This window comes from Borostomias antarcticus (genome assembly GCF_949987555.1).
Source record: "Borostomias antarcticus genome assembly, chromosome: 21".
NCBI lineage: Eukaryota > Metazoa > Chordata > Actinopteri > Stomiiformes > Stomiidae > Borostomias > Borostomias antarcticus.
In genome coordinates this window covers 13,643,431-13,652,311 of record NC_140254.1, presented here as the reverse complement: position 1 = coordinate 13,652,311, position 8,881 = coordinate 13,643,431, and the positions used below count along the sequence as shown (strand labels likewise).

At 41.7% G+C, this 8,881-nt stretch overlaps 1 protein-coding gene across 1 annotated transcript in view; it reads left to right on the top strand.

Annotated features, from left to right (window-relative positions):
- Positions 1-791, top strand: part of smap2 (small ArfGAP2) — a 16,717-nt gene extending 15,926 nt beyond the window's left edge. The window contains exon 11 of the mRNA XM_084455080.1: positions 1-791. This exon is cut by the window's left edge and continues 420 nt beyond it. The gene's annotated coding sequence lies outside the window, so the exon portion shown is untranslated.
- Positions 792-8,881: the final 8,090 nt, after the last annotated feature.

The window sequence follows — 8,881 nt, the reverse complement described above, 5'->3', positions numbered from 1 at the left end:
TCTAGGGGAACTCAGAGAGTAGCATGTAGGTGAAGTCGAAGCGCAGAGGCCGCCATCCAGCCTGTGTGTGTGTGTGTGTGTGCGTGTGTGTGTGTGTGTGTGCGCGTGCGTGAGTGCTTGCTCGTGGAACTGAATGATTTTGAGCTTCATGGTTGGCCGCCACATGTACTTATTGTTGTCCCTCTTGCTCTGACTCAGTCAGTAGTCAATGCATTATTATCAGGAAGTCTGTTGGTTCTCTCTCCAAACGTCAGCTCTATAAAACATCTCAGATGTGTAGGCCTACCACAGTTTGAATCAATCGGTTTTTGTTATCCATGATGTATAGATCTGACCGGTCCCTCACTGTAACATAGAGCAAAGAGAGATACATAGAGCTACAAAACATGGACACCCCCTGAATAATATCCTATAACAGGGTTCTTCTTGTGAAAATCAGGAGGACATGGGTCAATGTGGAAATTGTCCTGACAACCATAAGAAGACAGCTTCAAATCTTCTTTACATGGCTGTTTGGAAACCAAAGATTCAAAGATGGCTTGTGTTCCACATTTACAGTAGCTGTTATCTTTGAACAAGTGCAATACCTAGATATTGATTTGTAGGAGAGGTACAGTAACACACACGTATCTTACTTGGTAGGATTAGCAAATGTACTAGTTGTCCCCTTTAGTTCAATTTTGTAATATCTCTGCTCTTTAAGTGGACGGCTATTGGAACATATCAATACACTGTGCTACTTCCTCAAGACAGGTTGAGATTAATTGCATGCAACTCTTCACTGTAGTGTAAAATGTTTTTTGTTTTGTTTTGTTTTTTAACGCCCACTGACCTCAAGATTGAAATCCATGGGGGAAAGAACACAATGAGAGAGAGAGAGGAAAGAAAGAAAGAAAGAAAGAAAGAAAGAAAGAAAGAAAGAAAGAAAGAAAGAAAGAAAGAAAGAAAGAAAGAAAGAAAGAAAGAAAGAGAAAGAGAAAGAAAGGAGCAGAAAAAAATTGTTACAGGTCAAGCAGGGGACTCAGGTGTGATTGTCATTTCATGGCTCTGTGGGACTGCATGTGATGAATGTGTCCCTGTGAATGTGTCCCTATGACCACTGCGTTGAGGAATGTGTATCTGAACACGTCAGTGAATGTACTGTAGGTGTGTATGTCTATGAACATTCTGTACATGAATGTCCACCTGTATCTCTGAATCTTTCTCTCTATGGGGAAATCCTTCTGAAGATTCTGTCTATCAGCTAATGACCGCCACCTGTAGTTGATGGCAATGAAATGTGTCTTTGAATGTGTATGTATTTTTTATTTTTAAGTAATCTGACTATCAATGAGTAGCCAGTACCAATTGTCAGATAGGATGTCTCTGGATATTCTTAAAGATTGTTTGTCACTGAACGTACCGTATGTCTTTGTAGCCTATGTTCCTTGGCTGTGTCAGACGGTGAATGTGAAATGTGTTTTTGAGGGGACAGTCCTCATAATCCATCTGTCTTCTCCTCTTGGTGTGCTACTGCATCCAGCTCTGAATGTCAGCTTGTAGTGCAGGCTGGGGATCTGGTCAAACATTTCAGGTTTTTAAGTGGGTGTTTACTAGCTTGGAAACCCATTTTCGCTGCTCTTTTGCTGTCTACCTGTGGAGAATAATGATAGTGCGGGGAGTGATTTAAGGATGGGTTGCCAGGCGAGGTAATTACAGTTTTTGTGAGCAAACTTTATGAAGCAAATGACCTCAGCAATCAGTTACCCGATAGGCCCGCATGGCAATTATCCTTCATACGCCTCGCCTATTGTCCACAAACCTTGCCGAGCCCTGTCAGCTCTCGTTTTCACACACGTTTTCTCTGCTTGTCATTGTTCCAACTCAGATTATTATGATTAATTGTAATGCATGAAGCTAACTGTGTAAATAGTTTAGACGTCCACCTCTCTGTGTCCTGAGTGGTGAGAAGAACCGTTTGTAAGTCGGGGGTTTGTGAAGGGTGGCAGCTGGAACAGAGATGTCATGAATTCACATTCTATTCTGAACTACTGGGACACCGTAGCACGACACTCCAGACTGAATCGCCATTTGGTTTCACTTCATTATTCCGTCTGGACAGGCTCCCATTGCAGCTGCTTCTCCAGATGGGCGTTGCCGGAGGAATCCTCAGAGATTAGTTCCCCTAACCAATCACGTCGCACACAGTTTAATGCCATCATCACATTCAAATGAGGCTGATTGGCCTGGTTGGAATTCCAACCGAGAATTCACTCTGGATGACAGCCTTTCCAGACACTAAATTCCATTTTGGAAAATTTAAATATATTTGAAAAATATCTCATACTTCCTTCTTTATATTTTCCTTGCCAGGGACAAGGGTGTAGACAGATATAAGATGAGGAAAGTTGGAGGTTCCTTATAATCAGTTATAGCGTTTACTGTTTTGCCTTTGACTATCGGAAAACATAATCTGCGACAGACATGGCCTCAACACCGTGTCCCTAGTCTAGCCTGCTGGGTGGCTCTCTGCTGTCATTCAACATGTCACAGTTCAGAGCAATACTGACAGTAGAGGGGATGTGTGTGTGTCGTAGTGAGGTGGGCATCGTAAGGCTGTGCTTTGCTTGCTGATGAATCTGCTCAGACTAACACAGTCCAGTCTATAACTGAGCTATCTGTGGAGTCACAAAGCAATGAATCTTTAGAAAAGCAATGAAACAAACGCCATACCAGCCGTGAATGAGAATATTACCACCTATTGGGTGTGGTATGACATCTCCACAGCTTATTCTGTGAGAATCTTTGGGTATGCTTGAAATCCTCTTTCCTTTTTGCTTGTATTATACAAAATGAATGTCTCTTTTCTGCAATGATATTATGTATATTCTTTAGCATTTTTTGTCTTCTATGATTCAAAACAATGAATATGTTTATTAGTTCTGTACATTGCATTTGCTTTGACATTTTCACTTTTGTGTAATAAATGTAAGATTTAAAAAAAAAAAAGCTTGTGTTTGTGAGAAAAAATTAAATAATAGACATGTTTTGATGAAATTGGATTTTGCGTTCTATCGTTATCCTTATGAGGAAACAGAGCTTGAGTCACTCATGCAATATCAGCATGGGTAGAAAGAGGACTGTGTGTTGGGGTCCCTGTCTGGTGTTGGAGTCACAGTCACGGGATTGAGAGAGTCAGGTAGCCGGCTCTCTCTTCCGGATCACCGACCGACCCTCCACAGCAGAGACAGGGGACGATTGGACAGTAGGTGGGTGTGACTGGTTACCAAATTTGGTGAAAAATGGGATAAAATCAGAAATACATTAATGAAAGAAAGAGGACTGTGATTCAAATAAAACTTTATTGACTTTGCGTCCAGATGTCAAAGGGCATGCAAATACAGGCTTATGAATCTGAAATAATTGTGTCTTTTTTTTCTCAGTTTGGTTCTATTTTCTTACAAAACTACGTGCACCATAAGTAATCAATTCTGCAGCGTACAAACCACAAAAATACCAGTTTTACATTATCAAATACTGCACATAGAAAACATATACAAAGCACAGGTATAAAATTACAGCTCCTTTTCTGTGCCATCTACAACATCCTTCAGTCATTCTGTAAACCCTTTCAAATGCAGTCTCAGAGGATGGACAAGGCCAGTTATGAAGACAACCTTGCATCTACCAATACCAGGGTCCAGTTTGAACAGGTCCAAGAAAACACTTTGTTTGGGGTTGGGGGCTCCACAGTACATATACAGGTGATGCCCAGACAACAATGTAACTGTGCACGTGTTTCAATAGCTGTGATGACCATATCCATGTCCAGATGCTGATGGTGATCTAGGCTAGAGGAACATCTGATGACCATTGTTGGAATGTTCAGGGGATGTTGAAGCGGCCTGTTTGGGAGATGAAGGTTGTCTTTGGGGGGGGGGGGGACTGTGATCTACATTGCCTTATTGTGTTTACTCAGACAGTTACTGTAGGACAGGATGGCTGCTCAGGACCTTGTGCTGTGACTAACAACAGTTATATTCGTGAACGTCAACAAACATCATTTATAGAGACAGTACAGCAGCAGAATTCATAGTTGTTCAGTAGACTTGGATCAAAACATACACATCTTGACCTGGATGGCCGTTGCTACATTTACAAGCAGCCGTTTAGTCTGCAGGCTTGCTTAGAAAAACAAACAAAACACGATTTGGTTTTTGTTGCTCAAAATATCGGGGGGTTATTTAGCTGTTGTTCTGTTTCTTCATACAATGTCAGCTGTTGTTTGCAACACCAACTTGTCTGGGTTCTGTACTGTGTAACCCAGCTCAACAGGAAGGACTTGTTTGTGTTCTGTACTGTGTAACCCAGCTCTACAGGAAGGACTTGTCTGGGTTCTGTAGGTTGGTACTGACAGCCCTGATAGAACCTGAGGCCCCACCAGTCAGACCAGCTGACCTCTGACATCTGTAAGAAGTTATTGCCAGAAGAAGAGCTTGTTTGTATGTTTGGAAGGCTAAATTCATGCTACATTTTAGGATGCCGCTCGATCAGGATTCTTGCAAGTCGCAGTTCTTTCCATGACAGGTTGCGGATTAAATTTCAACAATTGATTAGATTACATCATTATCATCTTCATCATCATCATCATCATCATCAGCATCATCATCATCATCATAATAGTACCATTAAGACTTATACAGGAACATTGTCAAAGTAAACATGCGGCAAATAGTTTTGATTTAGTAGAAAAGTATTCAAATTCTGCTAAGATAAATAGATTTATTGAGCTAGTGTAATTCAATAGTGGGGGCAGTTATCATCTTAGTTCAACTCATCCTGGCGACTTAAATAAATAAAATAAACCCTGGATTTAATCTCTTCTTTGTGCCTCATTTAATTCTGATGTCCCAACATTATGTTCTAAAAAATGATTACCTTCACTAAACACTTAAACCCCTAAAATAAAGCAGCTTAATTGAATTCTAAACACAATATATATTTAGCATGAAGAAACAACCTGTCATTCATCACAAACGTTGTGAATATCTGGTTTTTCTCTCTTCCCAACGCAAAGGCTGCATTTAATCAGTGCACACCACTCATTTCCATTACAACACACAATAAATAAGAATAAAAGAAGATAATTGTAGTAGATACAAAACTAAAAAGTTGGAAAACACGGAAAGGGGACAGCATGGGGGCCTCCGGGGAAACCCCCCGCACCCCCAGACGAAGACCCCGTGCCTCAACCCCCCCCAGGGCCGAGCTAGGGCCCCGAGAGGCCCCCCCAAGAATGACTGGCAGCAGTCCCAGCTGAATGGGTTTCAATGGGGGTCCCTGCCTGTAACTCGGCTGAAACGGGTCTGCTGGTTTGGACCACAGCGGCCGTGCATAGCAGGGCGTAGGAGGAGGCCTGAAGTGTGGGACGGGCCTGCCATGAAGGTGGGCACATGAACAAAGGCCATGTTTCACTTTTTGTTATGTTGCGGTCACTCAAGGACTTATCATCAAATTTCAAGTTGAAAAGAAGTGAATCTACTGTTAAACATAGTGGTGGGTCATTTCTGACCAGCACAAGGTTAAAGACAACCACAGAGCTGTTCGCTTCAATGAACTGATAAAAGGAAATAGTTCAAGGATAAATACTACATAGCAGAGATCCCTTGAAGCAACACAGGTGTGGTCCCTTCAACCATCTGCAGAAATATAGCATGAAAAACAAAGGACATAAGTTACACTCAGATCTGGTGTCATAATTAAGAAATACATTCATAGAACTATACATATACATAGATATACTGTAACTTCAGTACAATTTTTTCAAGCAAAATATGTTTTTCTTCTTTACATTTTCAAACGTGTGCCTGTGCTACAGTAGAGGAGTGTCGCCTCCCAAACAAAATAAGGCCGTAGTAGACGGAACAAGCCCTCGTTTTAGGAGAATCTAAAGGCCGGATTCCCTTTACCATCCTTCCTTGAAAAAGGACTCCTCTCCTTACAAAAATAAAATACATTTTTTCAACATAATAGTACAATACATTTCCGGTTGATTCGAGACGTTATAAAATTGTTCGATCAGGAAGCCTCGCACAATAGGAACTGAACGTTCTAAACCAGGGGTGTCAAACTCAAATACACAGTGGGCCAAAATTTAAAACTTGAACAAAGTCGCGGGCCAACATTGAACAAATGAAAATTTTTATATGGACCCAAACAAGTTTTGCTTTAACATTGACTATGCACTTATCACTTTCGCTTTTGGTGCGCATCAATGGTGTGCACTAACATATGTGAATACGCCCTCAGACACAAGTGTTGGTGCTCCATCTGCTCAGTAGAGAAGCTTGTAAAACCCTGACTGTCCTACAGCCAGGCAGACAGACAGACGGCATGCAGTCAGACAGCCAGGCAGACAGGCAGGCAGACAGGCCGGCAAGAAGGCAGACAGGATTGAATGAACAGGAACAGAGCAAACACAGCGGCCGGCTAGGTCAACACAGGTGTCTCTATCACAGTGAGACGTTACATAACGTAAAGCTTCTGTTTTCTGCCTTTCTTTTCGCCATTTTTAAGAAGGGGTAACACGGTTACAGTTGTAGTATGAGATTGCTACAGTATGACTACTGTCACAGAAGAGAGGGCGTTTCTGGGTCCTGTCTTGATTGACGCGCCAAAACAACAGCAGAGCATTATGGGATTTGTAGTATTAGCGGTGAATGCGCTGTATAATACTGGCGGGCCAGCTCTAGTAGTCATTTGGTATTGCCTCGCGGGCCAAATATAATTACACTGCGGGCCAAATTTGGCCCGCGGGCCAGAGTTTGACACCCCTGTTCTAAACTAAAGAGATTCTACAAGAGAGCAAGCCTGAAGAGAAGGGTTACGTTCAGGCAGCAAACCAATCAAAAGCATGTCTTGCAAGCGTTTCTAATTCTACAGGAGACATCTCAGCGCTTGTGGATACAGTACATTAACAACTTCACTGGACTATGGTGTCTTCAAGCTGAGGCCAGATAGCCAGACAACAGACAGCCAAAAGGAAACCCAAGATATTCAGCCTACAAGTTCATATTTGCCAATATACTGTATACCCTCTTCCTGTCCGCTCCCTAACCAGGTGTAACTACATTATGTCAGATGCCAGTCATGCAAGAGAGCTGAGGCAAATTACCTCACTATTCACTTTCTGATTGTCTGCCTACTTACCTCTCCTTCGTCTCTCTCTCCTCCCCTCTCTCTTTCTGTCGCTCTTTCTCTCTCTCTCTCCTCCCCTCTCTTTCTGTCGCTCTTTCTCTCTCTCTCTCTCACACACTCCCCAATTCACCTGTGCATCTATCCATCCTACAGTAAGTACTAGTTCCCATCCTTCTACAGTACCCCCCCCTTCATCCATCTCTCCATCTACCTGGGTGTGCACGAGTCATCCATTTGACACGGATGTGTCTTGCTGTCACCCAAAGCCACTCCCCCAGTCTCTTATCTTCAACCATCCAATTCAACTGTGTTCTCTCCAGAACCCTGTCTACAAACTCGCCATTGCTCAACGAGAGGAATTGTCCCCCATCAATATGTGGTCCACAACTGCAGTTCAGAAGAATTTACAGATGGCCTTATGACAAATATCTACAAGATAACAGTATGTCTCATATATTTAAACTCAGAACCTTCTTCCTGACTTCAATAAACATCATATACAACACTCAATAAATACACCTCTTTATGACAGATACAACTTTTTTTAAAGAAAGGCAATTCGTCAACAATGCCATCTTTCCTTTTGGTTTCAAAAATCTGGACAAATTTGGCAAACATCATATCTCCTTCATGGAAAAAATAACTTTAGGCTTCATGAATTCTCTCTCTCTCTCTCTCTCTCTCTCTCTCTTCCACCTTTAAATACTCAAGATTAACATTGTATACCTACTCAATATACAGTTAAAGGACACATACAATCTCACACGAACTCCCAAACATGGAAATCACATGGAAAAATATCAATATCTACTTTAGTAGTCATTTTATAAGAGTTTACCAAGGACTAGACATTCAGCAGTGAACAGGGAAGTTTTTGCTAAGTTATACAGTTATACAAATTCAATTTAAGTTTATTGAGAATAAATACTTTTTTTTCTTTTTCATCCCTCCCCTTTCCAACAAACATTTTATTTTCTCTCTCTCAGAGGTCAAGAAAGGCCGTTTGCTGAAGAAAACCTGTGCAAATACAGAAAACATAAAGGTCCTTGTATTTAATACGCCATGCCAGCCGCCCGCAACAAAAAATAGATAAATATGAATATATAAAGTACACTGAAATGTACGTCATAAACATGACTGCAGACAGTCACAGATCCAGCAAGGAAGTGATCCAAAGAGATAAATGAATAAATAAAAATATACTGTAGTCTTTCTCGCTCTTCCTCATGGGGGAGGGGAGGAGTCAGGGTGAGGAGGGTGCTGCCAGAGGACCCTGGCTTTGGGAGAGAGAGGGTAACCAGCCAGAGGACAAAGTCTAATGGAGGCGCCTGCCAAAATGCAAGACTGAGAGAGATTTCAAAAGACAGCTTAGGGAACCAGATCAAACACTTGTTGATATCCCCATCTGTCTTCAGGCATGAAGACTTCAGCTGCACTGTACCCTCTACATGTGAAACCCAGGATACAGGCTGACACTCAGGTAAAGAAAAGAATTCAGCCAGAGCAACCCCCAGTTGAATAAATACAAATAAATAAACAAACAAACAAATTAAGTTAAGTTGAACACTGCAGAGGTTTTGTTTCATGACTGAAAAAACGTTACAACATATTTGACAAAAACAAAATAAAAACATGATTTGATATAAGAGTCTTGAGGGATATGGAACAGGGAGACTGTAGTGTTCAACCCCCCCCCCCCTCTCTC